The following is a 13,273-nucleotide window of genomic DNA, read 5'->3' as shown; positions in this document are numbered from 1 at the left end:
ATATGAGTTTGGGTGCAATGCTCTTTCAGAGGATTGGTACATACTTGATGGGCTGAATAGCCACCGAAACTGTAGGGATTCTGTCTTATTTGAAATGGAAATGACATAACTGGTTGCCCCTGCTCCCTCACTACTTTGCCTTCCATGACTATTTTCCTGTTTAATAAATCTATACTCTTGGCCACCCTTCGATTTGCACATTGAGACATCGGTTTGTTTGTTTTTAAACCCAAGCTGATTTCTATGTATTGCAATACTGACTGTATAAACACATAGGTAATTGGCTGGTATTCCTTAACCATTGCCATCAAACCATTGGGCTAAAAATTTAGTAAATGGGGATCAACACTGCATGCTACAGCCAACTAAACAATCCTATAGGTAACACATCAAAAAGCTTTGCTGTCCTATCACGCTGGGGTGCATAATGAAACAACTGCAAGGCAGCTCCATGACCATCATCCTCAATGGTGGCTGAGTTCACCCAAACCGAACAGGGCTGTTTTCAATTTCCAAATGTTCTCATCAAGCTGGAGCTTTGGCTTGCAGCAAGGGTGATGCCAATTGATTGCAATAGGGCATAAGACCGCAGAATGGGCAGATGGAAGTTTAATGCAAAGTGAGGTGTAGGGTGAATGGCTGATTGACACAGTATGTTAACTCCATAACTTGTGATAGCAAGCTCAGGTCCTTTTGCTTGGTCTTCATCTCCAGTCCAGCTGAGGATGCCTGACAAGGGCACTGCCACCCTGAGCACTCCATGCACTTCTGGCAATTTATAGCTTATCTACTATCACTTACCCAGTGTAGTCACCTGCTCTAACCCTGATCGATTGATGCAGGGCAAGTACCCTGGGGTGGTTTTCCCCTTATTCATCACCCTGGCTTGAGGTCACAGGGCTATGCTGGACACCAGGTTTTTTTCTGGCGAGTAGTTCAGAAGTTAGAGACCACCATGCAGGGAGTGCAATCTTTTGACTTTAATAAAATAAAAAAAAATAAAAAATCTTTACTGAAATAAAAGCAAAATATTGCAGATGCTGGAATTCTGAAATAAGAAAATGCTGGATAACTCTGGTCTTTATGTTGTCTTGGTCCCTGACTCTCGATAATTACACTGTGCCAGCTACTTCCACAAGTGTACAATTTGAAATTTTGTGACCGTCCTTAAGGCAATGTGACGGTGGATTGCATCTTCAAGGAGTTGAATGGCTGCCTTCTAAGTACTGAATGCATTATTTATCTTTGTCTCCTCTTGGAGTTCCCCACCAATCTAACATGCTAAGCTTTAGACCAGCTTATTTCAACCATGTGGCTGAATGACTGGATAACCTCCTGGCTACAGTACTTCCTGATTAGTTGCCCCTACTCAGATTTTCCACTTCTTGTAAAATTGCACAGCATATCCTGTCCAGAAGAATGCCAATCATCAACCTTTGCTTGGGTAATAAGTGCTCTGATTGGCCACTGATCAGTGATCCCTCGTCTTCATTCAAGACTTCTTTACAACCTTGGCTCAAACATGGGCAGAGGTGAGGCTGGGAACTCTGAACGTCAAGGCTGTTTGTGAGATGGTGCTGTGTAACGGAGTCTGAGCAAATCTAAGTGGATAATGGGAAGGTTGTGGAGTTGGTCATGGATGGGTGAAAGCTTGTCACTGGTTGGAGTTCTAACTAGAACAAAGTAAAATGATTGTGGTGTTTGAGGTGAATTATCTCAGTCCCATGGCAGTGCTGCAGCAGTTTGTCAGGGTAGTGTGAAGGTTGCCACTCACCATCCTGACTTGCAGCTCCGTCACCATTCCTTTACTGTCACTGGAAATCTCCTAATTACAGCAGATGTTCCAGAAGATAATTCATGCTAGCCTACCAGTGACACATCCCAAGGTGAAGGCAATAAGGGAGGATCAAAATGGGTACAAAAGCAATAATTGTAGTAAAGGCACTCTGAATCACTCCAGTAAATAGTGACATTTGCAAACTCTAGGCTGGCTATATTTGAGGATGCGCTTCAGTTCTACATGCTGTTGAGAACCTCGCTGCTTTTCCCTGTGTCGGTGTCTCAAAACCCCAAAGGGTGGATAACTTAACACTAATTCTTAGTGGTGTAAATTTGTTTGGGATAATGTGAAGAACCATGTACAATCCAGTGAGGAATCGGACCAGTCATCGTGTAAACAATTAATAAAGAATATTTATTGAAGGCAGAATAGATTTTAATGGTTAACATGACATTTGACTCTAAGCATTTTGTTATGTTGATATACCCACATTCACTGAGCTCACTTGCAGCTTTTCCCTATAACCATCCAATTTTAAGAGGTCAAATGCAGTTAATAGTTACCGAATGTACTTGGGTGACCAAACCTAGGAAACCCGTTCACCGAAGGCGTGAAACTGCATATTTTAGAGGAGAATAACTGCAATCTGCCATGGTGCCAAATGATAGATGGAACAGGGCTGTCTGACTGGTGGACAGAGAACTTGCCTGCTTCCACACTGAGGGTGCCATCATTCCGTCTCTGATATTCTGCTGTCCGGCTCTCTCAAATTCTTTGCCTTTTAGATGTCATCATTTGTACAGCCCCACTCCTCGGAAGTTTTGGCTCCTTCGCTGGGTATGCAAGTTGAACTTGGATAAGAGTGAATGCTTCCCTGATAACCCCCTGGGGAGGAGAGCCCATCTGGGGGTGTTAGCTCGGCAGAACTAGCTTTCCTTATCTGGGAATCGAGGTGGCCCATGATTGGACCTCGCTTCATAAATTAAATTATACTAGTTGGTTAATGGTGTCAAATCTGATTTACAGAAGTGGGGCAACCTCCCCACCAACCCCCTGTCCTTGGCAGGCAGGGTTCATAATATTAAAATGAATGTGCTCCTGAGATTTAAAAAATTTTTCAATGAATGCCTCCCTACTTCCCCCCCCCCCCCCAAGTCAAAGTTTAGTGTCCTTGTTTATGTGGGAGGGCAAGACTGAAAGGATCCGCCGGGGGATGGGGTTGCTCCAGAGACAGAGAGAGGCAGTCTGGAGGCTTGGCTTGGCTCTACCTAATTTGGGTAGCCAATATTCCTGGCTCCATATGGGGACAAATGAAGGCGAGTTCCTTTGAATATTTTCAAATGAAATGAATAAAAATTGCTTATTGTCACAGTAGGCTTCAAATGAAGTTACTGTGAAAAGCCACTAGTTGCCACATTCCCGCGCCTGTTCGGGGAGGCTGGTATGGGAGTTGAAGCCGTGCTGCTGGCCTGTCTTGGTCTGCTTTCCCTGTGCTAAACCAGCCCCTTAATAATCGTTTATTGTCACAAGTAGGCTACAATGAAGTTACTGAAAAGCCCCTACTTGCCACATTCCGCAGCCTGTTCGGGGAGGATGGAACGGGAATTCAACCCGCGCTGCTGGTCTTTAAAAGCCAACTATTTAGCCCTGTGCTAAACTAGCACCTATAATTTAGCCTTGTAATAGTAACTGCATGATTGCCTTTACGATTTTACCCTGAATCCGGTAGTGGTGTACACTCTGAAATTCTGGAAGCAATTCAGGCAGCATTTTAAATCAATTGGTGGACGTGTGGAAAAAATGAGAAATCTCTATCGTTCGGGTTCAAAACGTGAAAGGGCTCCACCCCCCCCCCCCCCCCCCCCCAATCTGAGTCATGAAAGAAGACAAAGTCTTAGTCATACCACATAGAACACGATAGAACACAAATTTTAGGTTTGGAACAGTCCAACCTCGGGTCCAAAACACAGTTCAGAACAACGCCTAAAATAAGCTGATGTGAGTCAAGGTTGAGGATGGTGGCTGACAGGAGTAAAATTTGTATCACCCCCAGTTGGCGGCATAAATGTTGACCAGGAGTACCGTGCGGTTCGGCAGGGAGCCGTAAACAATAACATATCGACCATTTAGGCCAGCTATAATCTGAGAGGAGGAAAACTGAACTTTTTTATGAATTAAAATCGCTGTACCCTTGCCATGCCATCAAAACTATTGAAAAACCTGCCCAACCCACTCCTTGTTCAGCCTGGTCTGATCCCTGACTCACAAGTGGATCTCCTCCAAGAAAACAGCATTGGAGTTTAAGCTCTTAAGATGGCAAAATGCCCTCGACCGTTTTACTGGGCCATTCAAACGTCTAATGTTCCATATGACCAAACAGATTGGCGGTCTTCTACTACCCCTTACTCTGGAGTCAACCATTCCCACCAAGAGAGATCGACAAAGTGACACTGAAAAGCCAAAGCAAAAAGATTCACCCAAGATGGCCACCAAGCCAAGTCCGAAGACTAGACAAAGGAAAACCAACAGACGCTGTCAGCCAGACTATCCCAGACCCCACCCCATCCCCAAAACACCATTACCATTGAATGTAACCACACCCAAAAGAAAATAAAACCATGGCAAACAGAGACTTATCTTAAAACTGAACTTATTTTCAGCTGCAGCAAACCCTCCAAAACCACTCCTGTTAACTAACTCCCTAGTTAGCAGGGAGACCCCCAACGGGAGAAGAATAAATAAAAAAAACAAAATTCCATTTAACTTGCAATGCCCCACGAGTGAATAAATGTCACACCAAACAACGACGTTGAAAAGAGAGAGGGAACAATGTATTAATGTTTAAAAAAACAAGTATTAGAGAACCTCAAATCTAACCAAAGGCATTAAGAACACAACACAGTCAAGAACAAGAATGGTCAAGAAATACAAACAAGACAAAATGCCTGTCAACAGAGCCATAAAGTACAACTTGTGCCTTTGAACAAAAGAGTCCACATTTGGCATATCAAAAAAAGTATTTTTCTTCAAACATGACTCTTAAGGCAAGCTGGATAGACCATCCCAAACCTGACCAGCAACCCCCCACCCCCGCCCCTCCTCCCTCTTGTGCAGGGTAGCCTTCACTCCATTAAATGCGGCTCTTGTTTATCGCTAACTGCATACAACTTAATGGAGTGGCCTTCCCACTTGAGATCGTGGTGCTCCTTTGCCCATCAAAGAACTCTTTTTTTTTCTTTAAAACCCCTTGCACTTATGATCACTGCCCGCGGTGGATCTCCAAAGCGAGACTTCGATCGAAGTGACCGATGGACTCGATCTAATTCAGGCAGGGATGCAAATTCTTTTTTCTTTAACTCTAGCTTTTCTTTTAATCCCTGGGATCAAGAAATGTAGGGGCTAGTTTAGCATAGGGCTAAAGAGCAGGCTTTTAAAGCAGACCCAGGAAGGCCAGAAGTCAGGTTCAATTCCCGTACCAGCCTCCCCGAACAGGCATCGGAATGTGGCGACTCGGGGCTTTTCACAGTAGCTTGATTTGAAGCCTACTTGTGACAATAAGCAATTTTCATTTTTTCATTCAGTGGGCTGAATGGCATCCTTCTGCACTGTTAATTCTGTGAGTATATGAATTAAATAGTGTTTAGTCAGAATGCTTCAAAAATATGGCAGATTAACTGCTACAGAATTGTTGACACCCTTGGAAAATACTTAAACAGATTCTGGCTTTGAATTTAAGATGCTACTATTACTGTGGCACAGTGATATTCCACTATTTGTAAGCACAGCAATCGGACATGAGTTAATATATGGCTCCTCATACAGCAAATTTCTCAGTTTTGCCTATAATATCCGCGTTATCAAACTATTCAAAGGCTTTTTGATTATGACTGTCAGAGAGCCATGGTGTCAGTAATTCTGTTCAGACTGTGTCTTCCATGCTGTAGTTTGTAGGGTCAGTACGAGGGCATTTTATTTGAACAGGGTCAGCACCATTTGTGGATTTGTAGCACTCTCTTGCTCCATGTGAGTGGAAACCCCAATGTCTGCCTGCTTTGCGGGAGCATTTCCCCAAGTTAGCCAGCTGGCATGCTGGCGTATTGATGTCGATTTTTTATTTTTTATTTTTTAATGCACCAATCTTCAAGGAGGATTTTTAGGCGGTCTAGCCTATAGTACATCAAACTCCATGGACCCCACAATGCAAAACAAACTTAATTTCTTGTCTGTTATTCTGTCAATCAACCTAGGCCTTGTCTCAGCTGGTTGGTTTTCAGTAGGATGTTATAAGTCTCTCTGCACTGTTGATGGGAATAAATATATTCTTTCCCTGAACTTAATCAAGTGGAACACAGTCTGTTTAAAAGTCATAAGATTTGTTGAAACCTTCCATTCAGCAAATCCGATTTGCAGGAAGTCTGAAGAGAAAGATCAGATTTTCTCTGCATGGCGAATGATCTAATTTGCCAATGAAAATCGAAGTCGGCAGCATGACATTTTAGATTAAATAGGTTTTGTAAAATTGAACAAAACAAAAAAATTGAATTAGAGTTAGAAAGAGGAAGTTTAATAAACATGAAGCATTGTGGTGGCTTTGGAATTGGTGTATCAGTGTTAACGTACACAATTTATATTTAAAATAATCTCACAAAAGAATATTGAATTATTGTGCATCTCCTGACATTAATCTAGTTTCCTGTTAGTTAGATTTTGTATCTCAATTAGACCAAAGCCTTTCATGATCCTGCCTCGAAGTTCTCTTTTTGGGTGGATGATCCAGATTGAGCAATCATCAGATTTCATAGAATTTACAGTGCAGAAGGAGGCCATTCGGCCCATTGAGTCTGCACCGGCTCTTGTAGAGCACCCTACCCAAGGTCAACACCTCCACCCTATCCCCATAACCCAGTAACCCCACCCAACACTAAGGGCAACTTTGGACACTAAGGGCAATTTATCATGGCCAATCCACCTAACCTACACATCTTTGTGACTGTGGGAGGAAACCGGAGCACCTGGAGGAAACCCACGCACACACGGGGAGGATTTGCAGACTCCGCACAGACAGTGACCCAAGCCGGAATCGAACCTGGGACCCTGGAGCTGTGAAGCGATTGTGCTATCCACAATGCTACCGTGCTGCCCATGGTCAGTGATCATGCCACTCCCAATCCCCTGGCATGATTGCTCAAATATGGGCAGGTGTTTTTTAATTGGGCACAAATAATGGGAATGCATCTATTGCCACAGATGCTGGGTGTGAGGAGCATGATGTGTTTCTGGAATCCAGGGTTGCACTGGCCCTCTGCTATTGTGGTATGTTGTATAAGTAACCTCTTTTAAATCCTTGTGTGTCCCTGGACTCCTTTTAATGCCTGCCCTTTTGACCGTTTTTAAAAGTACAGACTTTTGGTTTTGAACTGAAATTCACCCCCCCCCCCCCCCCCCCCCCCCCCCCCCCCCCCAACTGCAAGCTGCTATTGTCTGGGCCAGGTACACCCCTTGATGCTGTGTTCTCTGTGGCATAGCTCATGATATAATTTTGATGGACTTGGCTAGCAGCCAAATCCCTCTTCTGCAATACTGGGGCATTTTCTGTTTTCAATTGGGATTGGTAGAGCCTTTCAGAAGATTTTGGAGCTGAAGGCTGGTTCCATTTTTTCTTTCAGTTTCATTCTGGGAAGGAGCTGGGCAGGACCTGTCATAATATACACCAGTGTATCATGGTGCAGACACACACTGATGGACACACACAGGGACCAATCAACATGTACAAACACCGCAGCCAATCACCAGTTAGAATACACACACTATAAAGGCAGAGGGCACCACGGTTCCCGCTCATTCTGGATGCTGCCTCTGAGTGTAACAAGAACTCATTCAGCCCAGCACAGACTCACACCACGTGCTGAGAGAATCAACTGGTTCGGACAAGGCTTAGGTCTCTAGTTTAAGTAAGCATCATTTAGACCCACAGTCATCGTGTGTTAATTAGTTAGAAGTAGTTAATAAAATTGAGTTGAACCTCCATCAGTGTTGGAAGTGTCTGTTCATCTCTCAAGTCTACACTAGCCAACACTTCAGGACCCTGTTAAATATCTCTTCCAGAAAGGCTGGAATTTCTCTCTCTCATATCTCTGTTGGAGTGAGCAGGTCTGGACACTCCTGGTTTAAATGCTGCAAGCTTTCTCCATCCAGCCAGGCCTGTGCAAGTTTAAATCTCTGTGTGAAAGGCGGGCAAACACCCAAGCTGAGTCTCTCCTGAGAATCCAAGACGGGTCCTGAAGTCCAGGCCCTTTTCTCTCTCTCTCTTTACCACAGCTGGAAACCCTGCACAAAGCCCAGGCAAGCAGCTGAAAGGCAGAGTGGATGGTGAACTTGCTGTAAACTCTCAGGTAGAAAATGTTAGTACTATCTCAGTGAGACTGACAGTCAATCTGGTGGAGGCCTGTACAAGTGAAGGTGACTCTCCAGTGAAATTCCTGGAGTCCGTGAGGTCTAATTGAAGGCAGATTCTAAAAGATCCAAACAAACCGATGATTTCAAGATTTCCGATTACAGAGGCGCTGCAAAATTCACCTCGGCTCTTTTAGGGGCTGGTTTAGCACAGGGCTAAATAGCTGACTTTTAAAGCAGACCAAGGCAGGCCAGCAGCACGGTTCAATTCCCGTACCAGCCTCCCCGAACAGGCGCTGGAATGTGGCGACTAGGGGCTTTTCACAGTAACTTCATTGAAGTCTACTTGTGGCAATAAGCGATTTTCATTTCATTTTCATTCATTCATTTCATCAATCCCTGATATTCTTGAACCTTTCCTTCCTGCCCACCATGTGTCTGTCTTGTGCGTGTCCAGCTGGAGGGGGGAATGGGGTTTGAGGAATAGTTTGATTCTTACATTATTGTTCTACTTTTTTCATTACACGCTCATCTCTTATTATAAATGAAGTTTTGACTTCTGGTTGCGGTGATGCGGAGCTAAGCCGCACATTCGGTTGCTCCCGCTATTTTCGGTCTTTTGGGCTCTTTTAAGGGCCTGTAGCGGTACTGATTGGACTTTTCCCCGTGTGGGAACGCTTCCTCTAAGATTCTCCGCTGGTGGATGGCCTGGTCCAGGAGCCGTCAAAAAATCGGCGTTGGAGCAGATGGCGGCGGGCGGGGAAGCAGCAGCGTGGCAGCAGTGGGCGCGGGAGCAGCAGAAGCTGCTTCAGCACTCCTACAGGGAGCTGAAGGCAGAGATCCTGGAACCGCTTAAGGCCTCCCTGGACAAGCTCATGGCGACCCAGACGGCTCAGGGTGCGGAAATCCGAGAGCTTCGGCAAAAGGCCTTGGAGAGCGAGGACGAACTCTTGGGCCTGGCAGTGAAGGTGGAGTCGCACGAGGCGCACCATAAGAAGTGGTCAGCGAGGGTGGAGGAGATGGAGAACAGCGCCCGTCGGAAGAACCTGCGGATTCTGGGCCTCCCAGAGGGGCTGGAAGGTTCGGATTTGGGGGCCTATGTGGCTATGATGCTGAACTCGCTAATGGGCGCGGGGTCGTTCCAGGGACCCTTGGAGTTGGAGGGTGCCCATTGGGTGCTGCTGAGGAAACCCAGGCCAAACGAGCCACCTCGGGCGGTGCTGGTCCGTTTTCATTCATTCATTTCATTAATCCCTGATATTCTTGAATTCGTCGACCGTGAGTGTGTGCTGAGATGGGGGAAGAAGGAGAGGAGTAGTAAGTGGGAGAATGCGGAGATCAGGATCTACCAGGACTGGAGTGCGGAGGTGGCAAAGAGAAGGGCTGGTTTTAATCGGACGAAGGCAGTGCTCCACAAGAAGGGGGTCAAGTTTGGCCTGTTGCAGCCGGCACACCTGTGGGTCACTTATAAAGACCGCCAGCTCTACTTTGGGGGGGGGGGGGGGGGGGGGGGGATACCGGGTTGCTGCTGGAATGGCCGAGAAGGAGCTTGAGCATGTAGAGGGGGTCGGGATGGGGGTCAGTCGCCGTGGGGAACGGGCTCAGCGGGGGGGCGTGGGCACATGGCGGACTTAGGAAGGGTAATGGCTAGTCGACAGGTAGCCTCCTAATCCGGCTGATAACCTGGAATGTGAGGGGATTGAATGGGCAGGTCAAACGGGCCCGCGTGTTTGCGCACCTGAAGGGGCTGAAGGCGGATTTGGCCATGCTTCAGGAGACGCACCTGAAGGTGGCGGATCAGGTTAGATTGAGGAAGGGATGGGTAGGCCAGATGTTTCATTCAGGGCTGGATGCAAAAAATCGGGGGGGGGGCGGCGATCCTGGTGGGGAAGAGGGTGTCGTTTGAGGCGTCGAATGTGGTGGCAGACAGCGGCGGGAGATATGTGATGGTAAGTGGCAAGCTGCAGGGGGAGCGGGTGGTGCTGGTCAATGTATACGCCCCGAATTGGGACGATGTGGGTTTCATACGGCGCATGTTCGGCCGGATTCCAGATTTGGAGGCGGGGGACCTGGTAATGGGGGGGGGGGGGGGGGGGGGGGGGATTTCAACACGGTGCTGGATCCGCCACTGGATCGATCCAAATCCAGGACGGGTATGAGGCCAGCGTTGAGGGGGTTTATGGACCAGATGGGAGGGGTGGATCTCCCATGTGCATAAGGCCTATTCCCGGATAGATTTTTTCATTATGAGTAGGGCGCTGATTGCGAGGGTGGAGGATGCTGAATATTCGGCGATAGCCATTTCTGACCATGCCCCACACTGAGCGGACCTCGAGCTGGGGGAGGAGAGAGACCAGCGCCCGCTTTGGCGCTTGGAGGTGGGGCTGCTGGGGGACGAGGAGGTGGGCGGGCAGGTTCGAGGATGTATCGAGAGGAACCTGGAGGCCAATGACAATGGGGAGGTCTGAGTGGGGACGGTCTGGGAGGCGCTGAAGGCGGTGGTTAGGGGCGAGTTGATCTCCATTTGAGCCCACAGGGAGAGGAGAGAGCAGAGAGAGAGGGAGAGACTGGTGAGGGAGATGGTGAGGGTGGACAGGAGATTCGCGGAGGCTCCGGAGGAGGGATTGCTGAGAGAGCGGCGTAGTCTCCAGGCTGAGTTCAACTTGCTGACAGAAGCTCAGTGGAGGAAGGCACAGGGAGCGGTGTATGAATATGGGGAGAAGGCAAGCAGGACGCTGGCGCACCAGCTCCGTAAGCGGGATGCGGCCAGGGAGATTGGTGGAGTTAAGGATAGGGGAGGAAATGTGGTGCGAAGCGGGGTAGACATTAATGGGGTCCTCAGGGACTTTTATGAGGAAATGTATCGGTCTGAACCCCCAGCGGAGGAGGGGGGATGGGGTGCTTTTTGGACCAGCTGAGATTCCCGAGGGTGGAGGAGGGACAGGTGGAGGGACTGGGGCGCCGGTTGGGCTGGAGGAGCTGGTCAAAGGGATAGGGAGCATGCAGTTGGGGAAAGCGCCGGGGCCGGATGAGTTCCCGGTCGAATTCTATAAGACGTATGCAGACCTGCTGGGCCCTCTGTTGGTTAGGACCTTCAACGAGGCAAGGGAAGGGGGAGCTCTGCCTCCGACGATGTCTCGGGCGCTGACTTCCTTGATCCTTAAGCGGGACAAGCATCCCCTGCAGTGTGGGTCATACAGGCCGATCTCACTCTTAAATGTAGACGCCAAGCTGTTGGCGAAGGTTTTAGCCACGAGGATAGAGGACTGTGTGCCGCACGTTATTCACGAGGATCAAACGGTGTTCGTGAAGGGGAGGCAGCTGAACACTAACATACGGAGGCTCTTGAATGTTATAATGATGCCGACGGTAGAAGGGGAGGCGGAGATAGTGGTGGCGTTGGACACGGAGAAGGCCTTAGATAGGGTTGAGTGGGGGTACTTGTGGGAGGTGCTGGAAAGGTTCGGGTTTGGGGAGGGGTTTGTCAGGTGGGTAGGGCTGTTATATGAGGCCCCGATGGCGAGCGTGGCCACGAATAGGAGGAGGTCGGAGTATTTTCGGTTATACCGAGGGACGAGGCAGGGATGTCCCTTGCCCCCCCCCCCCTGCTTTTTCGCTGGCAATTGAACCCCTGGCCATGGCGCTGAGGGAGTCGAGGAACTGGAGGGGGCTGGTGCGGGGTGGGGAGGAGCACCGAGTGTCGCTCTATGCGGATGACCTATTAGCGGACCCGGTGGGGAATTGCCGGAGGTGATGATGATTCTCCGGGAATTTGGGGATTTCTCGGGGTACAAGCTCAACTTGGGGAAGAGCGAGCTGTTCATTGTACACCCGGGGGACCAGGAGGGGGGGATTGGTAGGCTCCCACTAAAAAGGGCGGAGAGGAGCTTCAGGTACTAGGGGGTCCAGGTGACCAGGAGCTGGGGGGGGCCTTGCATAAGCTTAACCTCACAAGACTGGTGGAGCAAATGGAGGAGGAGTTTAAGAGATGGGACATGTTGCCGCTGTTTCTGGTGGGTAGGGTGCAATCAGTTAAGATGAGATTTCTCTGTTCCAGTGCCTTCCCATCCTTATCCCAAAGGCCTTTTTCAGGCGGGTTAACAGGAGCATTATGGGGTTTGTGTGGCCGCACGGGACCCCGAGGGTGAGAAGGGTGTTCTTGGGGCAGGGATGGGGGGGGGGGGCTGGCGCTGCCCAACCTTTGTGGGAATTATTGGGCTGCCAAAGCAGCAATGGTGCGTAAGTGGGTAATGGATGGGGAAGGGGCAGCATGGAAGAGGATGCAGGTGGCGTCCTGTGTGGGCACGAGCCTGGAGGCGCTGGTAACGGCGCCACTGCCGCTCTCTCCAACGAGGTATACCACGAGCCCGGTGGTGGCGGCTACCCTCAAAATTTGGGGGCAATGGAGACGGCACAGCGGGGAGGTGGGGGCCTCGATGGGGTCCCAGATACGGGGGAACCACCGGTTTGTCCCGGGGAGAATTGATGGCGGATTCCTGAGTTGGCACAGGGCAGGGGTTAGGAGGTTGAGGGACCTGTTTGTAGATGGGAAGTTTGCGAGCCTGGGTGAGCTGGAATGGAAGTTCGGGCTCCCCCCGGGGAACACCTTTAGGTACATGCAGGTAAGGGCGTTTATCAGGCGGCAGGTGGTGGTGTTCCCTCTGCTGTCGCCTCGTGGGGTCCAGGACAGGGTGCTCTCGGGGGTGTGGGTTGGAGAGGGGAGGATCTCGGCAACGTACCAAGTGATGCAGGAGGTAGACGAGGCCTCGGTGGAGGAGCTGAAGGGTAAATGGGAGGAGGAGCTGGGTGAGGAGATTGAGGAGGGGACGTGGGCGGACGCCCTAGGAAGGGTGAACTCCTCCTCTTCTTGTGCGAGGCTTAGCCTCATACAGTTTAAGGTGCTGCATAGGGCTCACATGACCGGGACAAGGATGTGCCGGTTTTTTGGGAGCGAGGACAGGTGTATTAGGTGCTCAGGGAGCCCAGCAAACCATGCTCATATGTTCTGGACATGCCCAGTGCTGGGGGAATTTTGGAAGGGGGTAGCAAGGACGGTGTCGAGGGTGGTAGGATGCAGGGTCAAACCGGGCTGGGGGCTTG

Source organism: Scyliorhinus canicula, chromosome 17, assembly GCF_902713615.1.
Source record: "Scyliorhinus canicula chromosome 17, sScyCan1.1, whole genome shotgun sequence".
Taxonomy (NCBI): Eukaryota; Metazoa; Chordata; class Chondrichthyes; order Carcharhiniformes; family Scyliorhinidae; genus Scyliorhinus; species Scyliorhinus canicula.
Note: the sequence above shows the minus strand (reverse complement) of the source record.